The sequence below is a fragment of the Vombatus ursinus genome, unplaced genomic scaffold, assembly GCF_900497805.2.
Source record: "Vombatus ursinus unplaced genomic scaffold, bare-nosed wombat genome assembly UNPS02004691.1, whole genome shotgun sequence".
Classification (NCBI taxonomy): domain Eukaryota; kingdom Metazoa; phylum Chordata; class Mammalia; order Diprotodontia; family Vombatidae; genus Vombatus; species Vombatus ursinus.
Window position 1 is genome coordinate 338,533 of NW_020944469.1, and position 20,059 is coordinate 358,591.

Here is a 20,059-nt window from a genome sequence, read left to right on the forward strand (position 1 = left end):
CTCTTCCGTCTACCTACTCACCCCCCTCATTATCCTTTTCTTTCTAAAATCAGGTGGGGAGGGGAACTTCTTTCCCTCCCAGAGAAGCCAGGTTTAAAAAAAAACCCATAAACATTCCCTCCTTCTCCAAAATAGCAGTTCCATCACCAATACAAATACCATCGGCTCTTCAAATGATAGAGTAGTCAAGTAGGATGAGAAAAGAAGGCATTACAACACTGCCAGCATATACAAAAGTGCCAAACTTTCTTTTCTAAACCTTGACTACTGAAAGGCAGCCTTATTTAGGAAAATTTCCTAATTAATCATAATTCTGTGTCAATTAATCATTATATTAATTTTTCTGTACAGGTGCAGCTGTGCACCTCTACACATTACTAGTCTCTAACACTTGTTGTTTAAGGGCATCCCAACGCTTTGGGTCCCTTTCATTCACCTCACAGGGTCGTTGTATCAAATGAGATCACCGTAAAGGCTCCTGATCCTCAGGAAAGGCCACAGAAATGCTTGTTCCCTCCCCTCCCTCTTCCCTTTCACTTCAGACGTCCGCCATGACCTATCAATAACTTAAGTCTTCCAGAGCTGCCTGAGGTCCGTTTGACCAGAGTCACACAGTGAGAGGCCTGAGCCTGGGGTTTTGTAAGAAGCTGTCCAGTACTCTATCCATGCCAGAGGTAAAATTCTATTTTAAAAAAAAGCCAAGGGATAGTGCAAATTCTTGGAACTAGACATACTGGAGATACTTCTTGAAATCAGTATACTACAAAAACCTTGGTAACAGGAAAATGTTAATGACATAAAACAAAAACATGGTCAAGTCCATGCCAAAAATCCCAGAATGTTTTAGTAGTCGGGCAGCTAGTGAGGGCAAGACTATTCCCAGCTCTGCTTTTGGTCCCCACAGATGATTAATCAGCAATAACTGTCTTTCAGTTCCTCATGGCCTTCTCTAGCTCAAACATTAAAGAAAGTGATGTGGGAAGAGTTTCAGATAGAATTAAGAGCTGGATTTGAAGCCCAACCCCACTGGCTTATTATTTGTATGCGAGTCAGTTAAACTTTCTGGACTTCAGTTTCCTCATCAGCAATATGAGTAAGTTGGATGAGAGGATTTTTAAGGTCCCTTTTAGCTCTTACACCTACCAGATGAGAAAGGATCCTCAGAAATTCAATGACGTCCACAATCACACAGCCAGTCTGGCACTCTATACATTACACCTGAAGTGTCAAACTCCTGGCCCTCCCAAGCCAGATTAAAATGTCATTGGGAAGTATTTAACAAAATAAATAAAAATGCAATACAACAGATAATGTAAATTTGTGGTCTTCTAAATCAATATGCAGCCCACAAGGATCCCTTTCTATTTGAGTTTGCTACCATTATACTAGACCATTCTAACTCTAACTCACAATTCTATGTATTCCATGACCTTGGCCAGAAAAAACCCCACCCATACTACTCAAACCCCTCTTCAAACTAATAAACAAAGAGCTTGGGGACTAGGGAGAGGAAAAGAAAGGAAGGAGGGAAGGAAAGGAGGATGGATGGAAAGAAGGAAGAAGAAAGAAAGGCATATTATCTGATATCTCCTTCAAAGTGAAATGGAATTTGCTTAGCTATCTCTTTCCTTTTCCTTAAATGTGTTCCAAATTTTTCACTATCCTCTTCAGAACAGTTCTAGTCAAAGGGGGAAGCAAGGACAGGCTATAGGGGCGATGCTCTTAAGCAACACACCAAAAAAGCCTGACAACATATGCAACATTCTACTACAAAGGAGGAGTGAGAGGTGCTTTCTCATCTCTTCTGTGGAGACAGGCCTGGTCATTATACTTTCCTAGGATTCAGTGTCCATTGCTTTGTTCTTTCCATTTACATTGTTGTGAATGTTCTTTTTAAAACAAAATTCTGACAAAAGGGGAAAATGACAAATGTTGGAGGGGCTGTGGGAAAACAGACACATTAATGAAGTGTCTGTGGAACTGTAAATTAGTCCAGCCATTCCGGAAAGGCGATTTGGAACTATGACCAAAAAATTACTAAACTGTTCGTGCCTTTTGACCCAGCTATACCACTACTAGGCCTAGGCCCCAAAGAGATCAAATAAAGTGGAAAAGGACCTATATGGACAAACATATTTATAGCAGTTCTTTTCACAGAAACAAAAAAACTAGAAACTAGAGAAATACCTACTGGAGAATGGCTAAACAAATTCCGTATATGGATATAGTGGAATATTACTGTGTGTAAGAAATGATGAATGAAATGGACAGTTTCAGAGGATTCTGGGAAGACCTATATGAATTGATGCTGAGTGAAATGAGCAGAATTAGGAGAATAATTTATACAATGATAATAACAGTAAAGAGAAAAACAATTTTGAAAGACTTTAGAATGATGCTAGAGGACTGAAAATGAAACATACTTCCCACCTCTGGCCAGGGAAGTGATGGACCTAAAATGAGGAATGAACATACATTTTTAAACATGACTAACACGGTGATTTGTTGGACTAATATTTTTTGTGATTAGTTTTTCTTTTTTCATTACTCCTCAATGTGGGTGGGAGAGGGAGGATAGTAAGAGGGAAAGATAAATGCTTGTTAAATAAATAAAATGTAATAATAAAATTCTAACAAAAAGGCAGGTGCTCTGTGGAGTTTGTTATAATGGGATCCGATGTATCACTGCTTATCTACAAGTGAATTCACCAAACTAACCTCAATACCTAGCTTAGCAAATATTTAGTTAACATTTCAAATAATAGTTTCTACAGATATGCCTTAAAACAACTGTAGATGAAGTATGCCAACTTAGTAGAGTACTACAGTTAAAATAGTTGTTAGACAAAAGTAGGATCTCAATTTTCTTAACTATTTTATAAACTGCATATACTATAAAATAAATTGTAATATTTTCTAGATCTAATCATCTATCTAATCCAGCCGCAACTATGCACACTAATCTGTATACTATAAAAATTAAATATAGTACCTTCATGTTTCTTTCTTCACTCACTGTATCGCTGTAACACTTTCATCTTTTCTTTCCTTTTCAGTAATCCCCAAAGCCCTAAATTTAACCAAAAGTTTGTAAAGATAAACAATTTGTTCCTAATTTAGTTCAGTTTAAGCTTATCTACAATTAAGGAAACATAATTTTTTTATGAAGAAAACAGGAGATTTAATATAAGTGAAATCCCATAAGTACACACTCTATAGAACATCCTCTTTTATTGTAGTGAGAGGTAGTGTGGAATAGTAAAAGGAAAAAATACTTGAGGAATACCAGAAGGAAAAAAGTACTTGACTTAGAGCCAAAAGCCCTAGGTTTGAGATTCCGTTGCCATTTATTGCTCATGTGATTTTTCCCCTCTCTGAGTCTCAGTTTCCTCATTTATAAAACAAGGGCACAATATACAAAAGCAAATGAACACAGTAACCTAGTGTTTGATAAATCCAAAGCTTCAAGCTATTAAGGCAAGAACTTACTATTTGATAAAAATTGCTGGGAAAACTGGAAAAGTAGTTAGACAGAAACTAGACAGAGACCAACATCTCACACTGTACACCCAGATCAGTTCAAAATGGGTGCATTATCTAGACTTTTATAGGGTAACATCATAAGCAAATTAGTGGAGCGTGGAAGTAGTTACCTGTCAGATCCATGGATAAGGGAAGAGTTCATGACGAAATAAAATACACAGAGGTTTACAGGAGGTAATAGGATAATTTTGATTACATAAAATTATAAAGAGTTTGCATAAATAAAACCAATGCAGCCAAAATTAGAAAAGAAGGAAACTGGGGGGGAAAATCTTTGAGAGTTTCTCTGATGGAATACTATTATGCTGAAAGAAATAATGAAGGCTGGAGGGAGCTGGGTGGCACAGTGGATAGAGCACCAACCCTGGAGTCAGGAGGACCCGAGTTCAAATCCTACCTCAGACACATAACACTTAGTAGCTGTGTGACCCTGGGCAAGTCACTTAACCCTATTGCCTAGCATAAAGGAAAGGAAAGGGGAAGGGGAAGGGGAAGGGGAAGGGAAGGAATAATGAAGGGAATGGTTCCAGAAAAACAATTTACACATTAACAACAATATTGTAAAAATAATCAACTGTGGAAGACTGAGGTGGATCACTACAACTTCAAAGGATTCATGGTAAAATGTTATCCACCTCCACATAGAAAACTGAGGGACTCAAGAGTGCATAGTAAAGCATATCTTTTTTCTCTTTCTTTTTCTTGTCTCCTTCCCTACCCCCCACCCCCACCCCCCCATGGCTAACTGGAAATGTTCTGCATGATTTCATATGTGTAATGGGTATCATATTTCTTGCCTTCTCAATGGATGGAGGAGGGGTGGAGGGAGGAAAAGATTTTGAAACTGAAAATAAAATAAAACTGAATTTAAAAATACAATAAAATAAAATGAAGGGACTGAACAACATGATTCGATTTGGCAAACATTAATTATATGCAAGAGCTGAAGAAAAAACACAGTTGATACCCCGCATCTCTATAATGAATGAGCTTGCAATCATAGGGAAATGCAGATTTCCTAGATAAATGACCCTTTAGTTCTTTTACGCTTATGTGTTTGTGGGATATTTGAAGAAGGATTAGGGAAGGAGGAAAATGACTGGTACATAATGGCAGAAAAATAAAATGGAAAGGCTCAGCTTCTTCTTTCTCCCGCCTGAAATTTAAACATTGAATAATTAGGCACTTTGAGAGTGACTTACTGTAACCCAAAAAGGGATCAAGAAAAGCCTTTCCTTCATAAAAATTTTCCTACAGGAAATCTTAATCAAATAAAAGCACTGTTACTGTGGCCTATCTTCTAGGACAAGACAAAACAAAATGCTATTTCCAGGCCATAGAACAATCGCAACCCTTTCCCCATTTACCTACACTACCTTCTTGGAATCATTTCCACTCAGCTTGCTACCTACTTCCAACTTTAGACAATTTTACAGAATTTCCAAGAAGAAAACCCAAGATGCATAGTCCAAATCATAAGTCCCCAAAGTGGGCGATACTGCCTCCTGAGGGGGCGTTGGAACAATGCAGGGGGCAGTAGTAGCCTCGGGTGAAATTGGGGGAGAGGGCACTAAATAAAATAAGGGTTAACCTAACATAACTCCAAGGGGGCACGCAGTAATTTTTTTTTTTTTTTGAAAAGGGGGTGGTAGACCAAGTAAGTTTGGGAACCTCTGGTCTAAACTGTAACCGAACAAAGATCTATGCTATATATAACATTCCTGTCAAATGGTTGGTCAGCTTCCACTTGAAGACCTCCAGTGATAAGGAACCCCTTACCTCCTACATTCACTCCATTTTGGGATAGTTCTCACTATTAGCCAGTCTTTCCTCACATTTAATTGAAATCTGCCTCTTTGAAACTTCTACATACTGTTTCTAATTCTGCTCCCCAGGCCTCAAGCAGAACAAGGCCATTCCTTCTTCTACTTTCAATTACTTCACAAAAATTCTCCCTTCCTCCAAATTAAGTGTCACTTCATATCCCCAGTTTTTTCAAATGATGCTCAGATGACACAGACACCTCTCATAGTCCTGGATACCCTCTAGTTTTTTAATATCTTTCCTTAAAATGGAGTACTCAGAAATGAACACAAAATTCCAGATGTGATCTAACCAGGGAAATGGTCAGCAGAACAATTACCTCCCTCATTCTGGACATTATGCTTATTAAGACATCTTAAGTTTTTTTGACTGTCATCACATTATTGATATGTACTGAATTTGCAATCTAATTCTCCAATCTTTTTCACGTAAAAAGAACCTTATCTAGTCCTGCTTCCTCTATCCTGTACTTATAACATAATTTTTCTAAACCCCAAATGTAGGACTTAATATTGACCCCTAATTAAATTTCTACTCTCTCCAAATCTATTTTAGCTAGTTCATGTTCTTCTCCAACACATCCTTCTTTGAATCCACTGACCTTCCAATGAAGAAAAACACTTGGGCCACCACCAAAGTTTGAAAGGTCAATGAGAGGATGTCTTTCTGATACTTGATCAAAAGCATAAGAATAAAAAGAAAGGGGATCTGCCTTGGGTGTCATTCTGTTAATATTCTTACCAATACTTGGATAAAGGACAAGATGGCATACTTATCAAATTTGCAGATGCCACAAAACTGGGAGAGATAGTTAAGGCACTGAATGACAGTTAAGTACCAAATCTAGTAAGTTGAAGAGGGATGAATACAAAATCCAACATTTGGATTTTTAAAACCAACAATACAAGCACAGAGGAGATGTAACTAGACAAAAGAATTCATGTGAAAAAGATGGAGTCTTAATGGACAATAAGTTCATGAGTCAATAGTATGATGTGGCAGCCAAAAGACTAATGTGATCTTAAAATGCATTAACAGAAACAGTGTCCAGAATTAGGGACATAATAGCCCTGATGTACTCCGCCTTGTTCAGGGCAGAGCTGGAATATTTTGTTCATTTCTGGGAAAATTACATTTGAAAAAAGACTTTGACAAGGTGGAGTATGTCAAGGAGGGTGATTCAGGGTGATAAGGAGACTGGCCATTATGACAATTAGTTGAAGGAACTACATATGTCTGACCAGGAGTAGAAAAAAGGCATTCAGGAGCTAAGTCTCCTTCACCCCAACTTCTTCCCTTATATTTGGGGACTTCAACATACATGTTAATGTGATACTAAACACCTCAACTCCCACAATCTGAACCCTCAGTCCACCTCAATCACCCACTGAGATCGCCATACCCTTAATCTTACCATAACTCATAAAGAATTCCACTTCTATGTCTAAGAACTCTGAAATTCCTCAATCTGATCACAACCTCCACAACTTTCATCTCTTCCAATGCCTCATTCCTCCTCAACCTATTCTTCATCTTCACTGGGACCTCTAGGTACTCTACCCCACAGTGATCTCCCAGGTCATTCATCACCTCTGCTATAGCTTAATTTTCCTCCTTTCCCAATCTCAACATTATAACAATAACTTGAATTCTCTGATCAAGATCTCATTTCTAAGATGTATAGGGAACCGACTCAAATTTATAGGACTAAGAGCCTTTTCCCAATTGATAAATACTCAAAGGATATGAACAGGCAGTTTTCAAAGAAACCCTAACTTGAATATTCAGTCACATAAAAATGCTCTATAATTCATTAATAGAGAAATGCAAATTAAAACAACTTTTAAGTCCTACCTCATGCCCATCAGATTAACTAAACTGATAAAAAAGGAAAACGACAAATGCTAGAGGGGCTATGGGAACACAAGTACACTAATGAACTGTGGGTGAAGCTATGAATTGGTCCAATCATCCTGGAAAGCAATTTGGAATCATACCTCAAAAGCTACTAAACTGTTCCCCTTTGATCCAGTGATACCACTACCCGGTCTATATCCAAAAGACAGTAAAGAGGAAAAGAATTCATATGTATAAAAATATTTATAGCAGCTTTTTTATGGTGGCAAAAAATTGGAAACTGAAGGGGTACCCATCAATTGGGGAGGGGCTGAACATGGTATGTGTTTGCAACAGAATACTATTGTGCTGTAAAAACTGATGAAGCGAATGGTTTCAGAGAAACATGGGAAGACCTGTATGAACTGATGAAAAGTTAACAGAACTTGGAGGACAATTCAAAAAATAACAGCAATATTACGAAGACAAACAACTCTGAAAGATTCAGGAATGCTGATCAACACAATGACCAACTGTGTCTTCTTTCACAACATGGAAATGCGTTTTGCATGACTGCACTGTATAACCTGTATCAAATTGCTGACAGTCTCAGAAAGGGAGGGAGAGAGAAAATTTGAAACTCAAAAATTTTTAAACATGAATTTTAAAAATCATCTTTACATGTAATTGGGGAAAAAATAAAATATTATTTTAAAAAACACAATGACCAACGATTCCAGAGGATTTAAGATGAAACATTTTACCCACCTCCTGATAGAGAGGTGATAGACTCAGAGTACAGATTGAGGTGTTTTTTGGTTGGGTTTTTTTTTGGGGGGGGGGCACGGGCAATGTGGGAATTATTTTGCTTGACTATATGTGTTTGTAACAAGGATTTTATTTTTTTGCTTTTTCCATGGGGGGAGAGGGGGAAGGGAAGCAGGGAGGTGATTGGGAGGTGGGAAGGAAAGAACGGAGATCAGAAAATAAAAGTTAGGGGCAGCTAGGTGGCGCAGTGGATAGAGCACCAGCCCTGAAGTCAGGAGGACCTGAGTTCAAATCTGGCCTCAGACCAAACACTTGACACTTACTAGCTGTGTGACCCTGGGCAAGTCACTTAACCCCAATTGCCTCACAAAAAAAAAAAAGTTAATTTTAAAAAATATACCTTGATAGCTGTGTGACCCTGGGCAAGTCACTTAACCCTGATTGCCTCAACAACAACAACAACAACAAAAATAAATACATATATACCTTGATACTATAACCCATTCAGTTATACATTGTCCTTAACTCTTGACCTTAATCCCTTACTCCCTTATTCTATTGTCACTAATGCCTGGGTAACCATGGCTGACCCCCACTATCCATCCACCTTCCCCCTCCTACCCACACACTGAACAGCAAATGGAAAAGTCACAACCATGCTGACTGGGTTCACTACAAATCTCTGCTATCTAATCTCAACTGTACCCTCACTGCCATGAGACAATCCTTCCATTCCCCATGCCCTCCCTCAATTCTCTTTATTGCACTCCCCACAGCTGTATTCCAAACCTTTTCTTCTTTCTAGCCCCCTTATTTACCCCTGCCATCCACTTCAGAGGAGGGCCTCACTTCACACTTTACTGAGAAATTAAGAGGCTATTAGCCCCTTCTCCCCTCCAGTCTACTACTCAAAACCCTTTGCCACCATTCCCCATTCTCTTTGTAGCTCCAGTATGACAAAGGCTTCTCAACAAGACTAACTCTACTTCTGCTCTTTATCTCATACTCTCCATCTCCTCTGGGAATTTTCCCCACAATCACCCTCCCTACCTTCTTTTCAAATTTGCTCTCTCTGGCTCCATCTCTGCTGCCTGCAAATATCTCCAAGTCTCCTTCATTCTTTAATAAAAAAAAACAAACAAAAACAAAAACAAAAAAACCCCATCTTCCATTTGACCCTAGCAACCCCTCAAGCTAGCTAACATCCTATATTTTTCCTTTTCACAGGCAAATTCCTAGGAAAGGCTTTCTCTATTTATTGCCTCCATTTCCTCTCCTCTTAATTCACTTTTCAACCCCTTGCCATCTGACATCTGAACTCATCATTCAACTGAAACTGTTCTCACCAAGGTTAGTAATGATCTCTTGATGGCTAAATCTGATGTCCTTTTCTGAGTTCTCCTGCTCCTTGACCTTTCTGCAACACCTGGGACTGATGACCACTCCCTCCTCCTGGGCATTGCCCTCCCCCGACTGCCAGCTTATCCTACTAGTCTGGCCATTCCTTCTAAGTTTTCATATCCTGCCCTTTCCCTTCCCCCCACATATGGGTGTTTCCCTATGCTTTGCTCTGATTTTTCTTTTCTTTCTCTACACCCACTCTACTGGTGATCTCATTAGCTCTCATGACTTCAATTAGCATCTCTTAGAGATGATTCCCCCAATTTATATATCCATTCAGTCTTCTCTGAATGAGCCCATTAAGACTTCTTCAAGGGGATATCCCATAGGCATCTCAAATTCAACACATCCAAAACAGAATTCTTGTTTCCTGCCCAACCTACTCCTCTTCCTGAATTCCTTATTTCTGCTGAAATACCCCCATTACTCCAGTCATCCAGGTTCACAACCTAGGAGACCCCCTCAACTCTTCACTCTCTTTTCCTCACCAAATCCAATGAAATGGCCAGCCTCATCTATTCTACCTCCACAACACCGCTTGCTTGGACAATTGCAACAGCCTCAGCCCTCTCTAGTAAATCCTCCACACACACAGTTGAACATTCCTAAAGTACAAATCTCACCAGGTCACTCCACAGCTCAAGAAGCTCCAATGGTTGGGGGGGGGGGGAGGTTAACTGGGCTAGGTGTTTAAAGCCGGTCCTAGTCTGGCTCCTATTCCAGGCTAATTATACATTACTCTGCATCACACACTATGATCCAGACAAACCAGCCCATTTTTTGTTTCCTATATGTAAAATTCTCATTAATAACAGAAGATGCATATAAAACAGGCATAAAAAGACAAGCAAATTTTCAAAGAAATTCTGGCAGCTATATGGAAATAGAAGAAGTGCACTCCCTAATATGCAGAAAGAATGCTAACCAGAGCACTGGGAAATCTGTATTTGAAACTTAGCTCTAACCCGTATTAGCTCTGGGATTTTGAACAAATCACTCACATTCTTCAAACCTCAGTTTCTTCATCTGTAAAGTGGGGAAAATTATGCTTATTATACTACCCCAATGGGTTGCTATGGAGAAAGTGATTTGTAAACTATAAAGTACTACAAAAATATAAGTAGCTACATGAAATCACATCAGTCTTCTCTGGCAAAGAATTTTTTTTAAACTTTCAATAGAAAACGAACTTTTAAAACATTACTATATCAGGATTAATTTTGATACTTTTGTCAGAATAAAATATCAATTGAATACTATGAAAGTAAAAGGTCACAATGGCCATTATATCAATTGCATGTTTCCAATAAGCAAGTGGTATACTGAAACTGCTTTGGGAACACAGACTAATAGGGAAAGCTAAAGAATCACTTATAATTTTAATCACAGTAACTTTGAAGTTGAAATTTTTTTTTTTCTGGAGGCAAAATGCCAAAATGGTTCATCATCCAGCTCCTGTAAGAGAGAGTCAATAGATTAAAGAACTGATAACAAGACAATTTAAATAGGTCAGGGACAAATTTCCCCTCTTCCACCCATATAACCATTCTTCTAAGAGAAGCAAAATTGTGTTGACTGTAAAATGACCAATTCTACCATTTTTCACCCAAATCCAAATGGAGATTATAGGCTCATATATTGAGTTGGGTTCCATAGAAGGACCCTTGGGGACATGCACTACTCAGTTTTTCAAATGAACTCGGAAGCCCAAAGGGTTAAGGAACTAGCCCAAGGTCACACAAGTATTACATGGCAGAGCTGAGATGACAGTGAAAAAGAAATCACTATGATCACCATAATTCAACAGTCCATTCTATGTACTGAATAATTATATATATATATATATATATATATATATATATATACACACACACACACAGGTATATAAATTATATATGTAATATAAATAGATAAAAATTTATACACACACACATATATATCATTCTTAGAATGCTCAGGTTGAAAGCAAGAGAATCCAAGGACAGAACTTTTCCAAAAACACTAGAAACTTCCAATCTACTAAGCCTTACTTCCCTTTATGACATCACTGACAGGTGATCACCCACTGCTATAAGGAAGAACTCTGTAACAATTACAGCTGTCAGTGATGTCATAGAGGGTATTCTTCCATTGTGCAGGAAGTTGGATGAAGATGCTCATTAAAGTCTCTTCCAATTACAGGAATCTGTGAATGTGTATGTTTTTGCTCTGAAGCTAGGGGAATAGGAAATATATGGGTACTATGTAATACTACTGTAAAATTAGAAGTCAGAGTAAATCAGCAACCTGGGATATTTGAACCAATAAACTGATGACTGGCAGTTAGAAGCAATTATGATTTCAGCTAATAAGAATTCCTAAATCAAACAACCTATAGAATTTTATTGTGACTACCCTGGAAAGCTCTGTGATTTTTCATGTGGGAACTTCCATTATGGGAACTCCCAAAAGATTCAGATCTAAACCGTTTATGACTTAATATATAAGTCTAGGGAGTTGACTAAGCCAAACAGTTAAGTGACTTGTCTAGAATCACATAGCTATATGTCAGAATTGGATTTAATCCCAGCTCTTCCTGGTTTCAAGCCTAGCAGTCTATTCACTAAATCAAATTGCCTCTATATTTTAAAATATATGTTTATTTAATCCATAATAATATAACCAAGGTAAAATGAGACTTCAATTTCCATACGGAATTCTGAGAATCAAATTCTGCCAATCAATGGAATGAAAAAAAAAAAATCAACATTCCAAATCAACTCAGCTGCTTTGCTTCCCAAAGAACTTCAGTTAAGATGCTACCAGTATTAACAAATTATGTATATTATTTTTATAATTAGCAAAGTTCATATTTAAACTTTCTAAGGCAACTAATTCTATAAATCTTTGGAGAAGGTACCAACCTGCATTGGCAGAGGGAGTATCCTCTCCTGGGAGTTTCCTATGCCAATGAAATCACTGGTTCAGTCCCTATCTCTATATTTGGACACTAGTCCTTGAATTCAGTGACAAATGAGCAATTTTGTAGTTCTTTTATCATTAATGCCCAACAATCTGCAAGTCATTATGTGTATTTTATCTTTCTTAGTGAAAGACAGTTTCTCTTGTTTTGAATGATTAAAACATTCTGATATGACCCCTTCCAGCTCCCAAATTCTAAGATTTTTTTTTTAAAATAAACCCAGGCAGATCTTGCCTAGAGTGGAAATTCCACTTAAGATACACATAAGACCTTTAAAAAGAAATTCCATTAAGGTTTTAAAACCTTATTCTACACCAAAAAGACTTAATAGCAGATTATCTACATCTTAAGACACATAATTTAAATACAATAATTACGAGACTATTTTCCTTGAGTTAGAGGAAAAAATTAATCATTCTTCATTCTTTCTATAGGGTATGAATTTCTTTGATATATACAGAACTCAAAACATTTGAACCACACATCAGCTTAACGGTAAAGTAGTTAAGAACAAAAGCCCACTAATTAGTATTCAAAAAGATCTTTAGAGTTCGAGGAGGTACTATAATACTGAATAAAAATGCCCAATCCTACCAAGTCAACATTTTCATAATCCGACAGTTACCTTTCAAGGGCTTAACTTGAAATGTATCAGAAAAAGGTTTGCCACAAAACATTAGCTTAGAAGAGGATCGAAAGGTATTGTTCCATAGTGGGAATAGAAGGATTAAGTCGTTAAGCAGCATTAACTGAAGCCAAAGGACGACATACATTTCCCAAACGCAGTAGTCTTTTTTAAAAGCTCAAGTGCCTGCTGTAAATTTTCACTCCCAAACCTAGGCAATCTTGGGAGCATAATGCTGCAATTTTACTAAGCTTATCTTACTCGTGCTCAATATGGCTGAAATTCTGTTAAAACTGTGCTTTCCTATCTTCAAGTCTGAAACTGCTCATGAGTCAGCCTGAACAGGGAGTGTTCCCTTGGCTTGTTCTGAGCAGATACCTTGTCCTTGATCACTGTGGCCCTTCGAAGGGATAAGCCAGTTACCAGCAGTTGAACAGATAATTTCTTTCCCCTTAGTACAAATCTCATAACTCAAACGCATTTCATCAGCTCAGATTCTACAAGCATAGATTTTTGGTCACTAGCACAGAACTAGCGCAGGGTATGATACCATTACAGTTAACAGGTGCCTCTAACAAGAAAGGGGTTGCCAGGCCTCGGGTCCAAGGGCTAACCTGTGGAATAATCACGGAGAAATGGTCTAGAAAAGAAATGTAGCTGCTGTCTCCTCCATCTTGAAATTAATCAGCAGAAGGGAAAACGGGAGTCTTCTAACCAACCGGTAGGCCCACCAATGAACGGTGATTCTGACGTGATGGTGAACGCAGCTCGCTAGCAACAAGGCCTGCGTAAACCCTCAGTATTTAAACCCTCAAGTACTTATTTTTTTATTTTTTTAAGAAACGAAAAGCTAAAAATGACTTAATCCAACTCGTACCCCCTATCCTAATGCCCCACTCCTTCCGGTTTGAAGCGGGGGTAAAACAGCAGACTCTATCAGCCCCAGGGAAGGAATCCTCTTGGGCGGGCGGGAGGGCGGCCGAGGGGGGAGGGGAGGAGGGGGTAGCGCGGCGCAAAATGGGCCCTAGAGAATGGCACAAAACTAAAAACGTTGACATCTCAAGGCCTTCGGATACCTGACCGTCTGGTTCCGATTCCCACTTGCCCAACCTCAAGGGGATGGAGCCCACCCCCCCAATTGGGGGAAACACCCCCCCCCACCCTGGATAAAAGTCCCCTTGGCCCGGCGATAAGAGGCGAGCATTTCATCCCGAGGGCTCCTAAACCTCGGAATTGGGCTAGGCGGGGGTTGGGGGGGGCGCGGAAGGGAGTCTCCAGGGGCTGGGGAGTGTGGCGAAGTGCGGCCAAGGCCAAGGTCCCCGGGCTTCAACCGCCATCGCCAACCTAAAATGGCATCGGCCGAGGGACTTGGCCGAGAAGCCCGCCCCCTGCCCTCCCCTCCCCTGTCCTGCTATCCTCTCTTCTCCTCAGCTCTCCTCTCCTCTCCCCGCGCTCCGCGGCCGGGCCTTAGGCTCCGGGCTGACTACCGGGTACCCGGGCCATTTTGAGAAGAGACAGAGGCGGAGAAGGCGGAGGGAGGCAGAGACGGTCGGGGCGGCTCCTCTGCGGGCTCCCCGACTCCCGCCCGGGGTGTCCCCGGGCTCCCGCCCGCCCACCACCACTTACTAAGGGTCGTTGGTGGGACGCGCCTCCCTCGCAGGGCCTGCGGCGACCTTCCTCGCCTCCTGCCACAGGCGTCTATGTCTAGTTGGGGAGACTCAGCGAGAGAGGACAGCCGCTGCCTTGCACGTCGCTCAGGCAGCCATTTCCTTCTCCATTGTTACCAGGGAACCGCCGGAAACGACTCCCACCAAACACAAAGTGACGGCACAACGCCCTGCTTACGCACGGCCCCACCCCATGGCCGTTGGGCCAATCCCCCTCAGTCTCGCGAGGTTTGCCTCCTGAAGAGAGGGCGCGCGGTCCAGCGGAGGCTTCACGCCCTTCATGTGACGGCCTCACGCGCCATCTTAAATTGAGGCCAGACCTTCGAGCCTACGGAGTCGCGAGACTCTCCCCCATGCCACCGGAAAAGGCTAGTTAGAAAAGGGCACATCCTGACAGGCCACATCATCCCTTCCCCCGCTCCCCCATTGCAGAAAAGAGCTGGCCCACAAATCCCACGGCCTTGACGGCAAGCCTCAGTCACCTCAGGGCTAAAGCACTCATTCAGATCAGGGCCTTCCTTCTGTTTCCTATCCTTCTGCCTGTGGCTGCCCGTCGGGGATATCTCTTATCCTCCCACCCGCAAATACCACCTATTGTGAGAATGTCCCTTGGTTACGTCCAGGCCTCCCATTTGTCCAAACCAAAACACTCAGCTCATTTTGACAATTCATGTAATTAGTGAATCATGCTATACATTGACTTCTCAAGCCCTCACTGGGAAAATAAAAAAAAAAAAAAATAGTTCTTCAACCTACTGTAATGACATTCAAAACCAATATTAAAAGCATGAGACTAACTGACAACATGTTTAAATTGACCAAAAAAAACCAAACATTTTTTTTTTTACCTATATCCTTCCCCCCAACCCTTATCAGTCCCTCATCGTGGCATGAAAATGACCTTGACTTCTCACAGACTAAGTCAGCTGAGCCTGGCTGTGGCCTATCAAAACAAGCAGGAAAGTGTTCAATGACAGACTAAGGAAGGGCTCTTGTGTGGCCCATCTTAGGGCAGGCCTAGCTTCATCAGAGAGAGGCTCCAGGTCAGCAAGTCAGTCATGGGATGATGAATTCTTTTGTCATGAAACCTATATACTCAATTATCAATGTACTGCAATCTGTGTTAGTACCACACCAATGGATCCTTGAAGTATTAAAAAAATAATTTACCTAGACATGGTGCTTTAAAGTTTAAAAGTTCTTTCCTCAGAACAATTATGTGGAGTAAAAGTATTATGAAGCTCGTTTTATAGCTAAGAAAATAGGCTCCAAAAGTGACTTGCCAAGGTGGTCAACACATATGGTATACTGAAACCTATTTTGAACCTAACTCTCAGATATGTTTGTGATTTAATGTTATAAGTTGGCATTAGTAGGACCATGGCTAAAGTGGGATGTTCTTCAGCCCCAACAGGAAGTGAATTGGCTAAAAGCTGGCCCTCAGCAGCCCCATTCCCTATCATATAGCTTTACATGGGGGATCTGCCACATCAGCCAATTTTATGGTTGTCAATAACAGTTCAGGCCACTGAGTTTGAAGATGACAATGGCTGTGCCAGGAATATCACAAACTATCATTCCATTGTAGCAAAAAATCTACAGAGCTGAGGTAACGAAACCAGCACTAGTGAATATCCAGAGAAAAACTACATTAGACATTATATGATGAGCCAGCTGGCTTTCTAGCCCCAAAATAAATGCAGTAACTAATTTACATAAAGAAATTTCTAACTAAATAAAATCACTTGAAAGGAAAAGATTATATTGCCACCACTAACGTGTTTTAGTTTAGAAAATATATCTTTTTGTGAAGGAAACACTTAATCAGACTTAGAGCTTGAAGGGACCTCAAAGATCATTTTATTTTTACAGAGGTCCATAGAGATTAATTGACTTGCCCCACATCACAGAGACATAATTAAAACCCAGTTCCTGTGACTCCAGAGTCAGTACACTTTTCCCTCTACCACACTGCCTCCTCAGGCTCTATGATGTAATGAAGACTGTGCTGGGGCTGTTGCCAGGAAACCCTCAGTTCAAATCCTGCGTCTAGTGTATATTAGTTATATTGAACAATCTTTAATGTAATCTTTAACGTAACTTCTTTAAGCTTCAATTCCCTAATCCATAAAATTGTTGATGACAATGGTTATGCCAGGAATATCAATCTAGTATTCTGTTGTAGCCAAAAAAAAGTCAGCAAAGAGTTACATCAAATGAGATTTTATATATATATATACATATATATATACATATATAAAATGCACTTTGCAAACTTAAGAGCACTATATAAACCTCACTTATCGCCATAAATTCAATGCCCTTTAATACTGAATTGTTAAGTAACTCTTCTTAAAATTCCCAGTGGTTTCACAATGTCTTATATAGTACTTCATGAAAAGAAATATTTTGTTGAAAACATCTCTGAGTGTATGTGTGTGTGAGCATGTATGCAGCGCCATGTGTCTGCACACATTGGTGATCAAGGGATTTCCTTTAAAGAATTCAACATGATGGGCTTAGAAGGCATTTTCTTCCTATAGTTATGCATGTTGTTGAAAGGACTAAAGACATCTTCTAATTAAGCCTCAGTGATAGAAACTGTCCCCAAGATGAATTGTTTGGCTCAGACTCTTGGGAGGATGGAGAAGGAACCATTCTTTGTCTTGGCCCATTCAATGGAACTGATAGATCACTTTCCCATTGTTGCCTCTTCCCTTCTGCATTTCTTTTGGGAGATATCCTGACCAAGCAATAGTTGTGGGTTATCGGGAGGTCTCATACCTCAAGGGCTCTGTTAATGGCTGCCTTGTGGATGAGGCACATGACACAGGCAGACATGCTTACCCATGTGGCCTGAGAAGAAAGTTCCTAGAAAATGTCATTCTAAATAGCAGTATGATGGGGGTCTGGTGCATGAACAGATTCTATCAGCTTGCTAAGATGGCATCTCTATGTGGAGGACACTAGGGAGAATTTTGATGGCTAGAGCATGTGACAAGATAGTCTGTGACTGGTTCTAGTTGGCCTACCACATGGTTGGGAAGAGCCTGTTTCCGCTGGTTGGCTTCCCCCTGTTGATTATCTCCAATTTATTCTGTATATATCTTCTTTGTACAGAACTGTTTGTATGTAAGAGCATGTCTTGCCTTTCTTTGTATCCCCTGCACTGAGCACAGTGCCTGACACCTAGTAGACACTTAATAAATGCTAGTTGACTGATAGTCTAGCTGTGCAGCCATATCTATTAGTATCTTCAAAAGGGCCTAAGTCAACTCTGGCTGTGTCTTACTGCCTCAGTAAGAGGAGCTTGGAGGAGTTTTCTGGTCCCTACTTTGTCACAGGCGTCCCCAGTGTCCTGGGAACATGGAACTTGCCATCTAGTCAACAATTCTATTCCTTCACATGTTGCCCCAGGATTTCCATAGTCCCTTGGGTCCTAGGCCCTTGGCACCACTTACTCAGAAATCTCTGGGAAGCTATGAATATAAAGGTGTACTTTTGAACCTTTTCAATATCTTTGTCTTAAAAATCAAAGCTTTCTTAAATAAACAGAGACTATGCTGCCTTACATATGCTCCAATAAAAGGGAAGGGAAAGGGAAAGGAAAGGGAAGCTTCAAAGGCCAAGGGTCTGAGCCACAGGAATCCGAGAGCCCAGGAATCCAGGCTGGGTGTTATAGTCAAACCAGCATCAAGGCCTCAAAGAGCACAGAAGCCAGCAGCAATGTCACTTTTGGATAGGAACTTGGTGGGAGCAATGTCATGAAAGAACTAAGCTAGATTGAGAACTTAATCCTTCCCCAGATACTGAATGCTATAGGGAATATTATGCCCCAAGGTGTTGGGTGGGAAGTGCTTATATGCTTGTTTTTCCTATAGTTGTCAAGTTAATAGGTCTTTGTAAAATCAAACTGATGTTAAAGGGAATTACTAATAACTGGGCCCCTAAAATGGGATGAATACAGCCAGTGCAGGCTTAAGCTGATAGCAGAGAAAAGAGATTCCCCACAAAATCATCAGAATACCTGAGAACCCTGAGGGAAGGACATAAGAAGGATGGGATAAGAACCTTAGAGAATGGGGTAAGGACATATGTATTACACCAGCTTTCTAGCTGGGAGGAGAATTCCTGAATAGTGCTAGTCTCAAAGGTTGCCTCTATGGGAACCCCAAGTTCAGAACTTGGAGCTCTTGCCTTCTCGTCATCTAGTCATTCAATAGACATTTATTAAGCCAGACATGGTGCTATGTGCAAATAAGCTATATACAGGATAAATTGGAAATAATCAAGTGAGGGAAGGTACTAGAATTAAGGATGAATTGGGAAAAGCTTCCTGTAGAAGGTAGGACTTTAGCTAGGACTTGAAGGAAGGCAGGAGGAAGAAATGAGGAGGGACAGAATTCCAGGCACAGGGGACAACCAGTGAAAATGCCTGGAGTCAGGAGATAAGAGTATCTTGTCTGAGGAACAGCAGGGAGGCCAATGTTATTAGATTGAAGAGTGCATGAGAGAGCATAAGGAATAAGACTGGAAAGGTAGTAGGAACCATGTTATGAAGGGCATTGAATAACAAACAGAGGATTTTATATTTGATCCTAAAGATGATAGGGAGCCACTGGAGGGGATGACATGGTCAGACTTGCATTTTAGGAAGATCACTTTAGTAACTGAGTAGAGGATAGATTGGAGTGGGGAGAGACTTGAGGCAGGGAGACCAACCATCAGGCTATTCTAATACATCAGGCATGAGATGATGAGGGTCTGCACCACAGTGGTGGCAGGGTCAGAAGAGAAGAAGGAACATATGTGAAAGACATTATGAAAGAAAAAATTAGCAGCCCTTGGCAACAGATTGGATGGAGGTAGGGTGAAAGATAAGGAGTTGAGGATTGCCATCTGTATTTCAAGTCTGGCTGACTGGGAGGATGGAGATACCCTCAACAGTAATCGAGAATGAGTTCAGTTTTGGACATGTTGAATTTATTTTTTGTTTGTTTTAACAATTGGACAGCAACTTACATTTTACTAGTCAATCAAGACGAGTAAGTGAAATCCAAAAAAAAAAATATTTTGAAAGCTTTTTTTTAGTCATTTAACTCATAACTGTTAGCCTTTTTGCCACAGTGGCTTGCACGTATCTATGTCAAATGCTCTTGGTAATTGACAGTGGCAGGGTAGATAGTATGAGAAAGGCAAAGAACTTTTTTCTTCCATAAGCTGGATAATTAGTCCCTAAGTAATTGAGGCTTGACAGTAACTTCCTTTGTATATGAATCCCTTGTTCAGATAAAAGCCATGGGCTCTGCTATTGTCCATATCTTGGTGAACTTGATCTTGACATTGACTCTGTGAATTAATTATTCATTGATTTACCTAAAAACACACAGAACTGGTGGTTTACCTCTATACCTGAAGCTCTCATGGAACTTT

At 40.2% G+C, this 20,059-nt stretch overlaps 1 protein-coding gene across 2 annotated transcripts in view; it reads right to left on the minus strand.

Moving 5' to 3' along the window:
* Positions 1-14,758, minus strand: part of RLIM (ring finger protein, LIM domain interacting) — a 32,879-nt gene extending 18,121 nt beyond the window's left edge. Inside the window, exons 1-2 of one of the 2 annotated variants that reach the window (XM_027839668.1) lie at positions 14,586-14,758; positions 2,993-3,070 (exon numbers count right to left, since the gene is read on the minus strand). The gene's annotated coding sequence lies outside the window, so the exon portion shown is untranslated. The remainder of the gene's footprint in view (positions 1-2,992; positions 3,071-14,585) is intronic. The other variant, XM_027839663.1, reaches the window with a different exon arrangement.
* Positions 14,759-20,059: the final 5,301 nt, after the last annotated feature.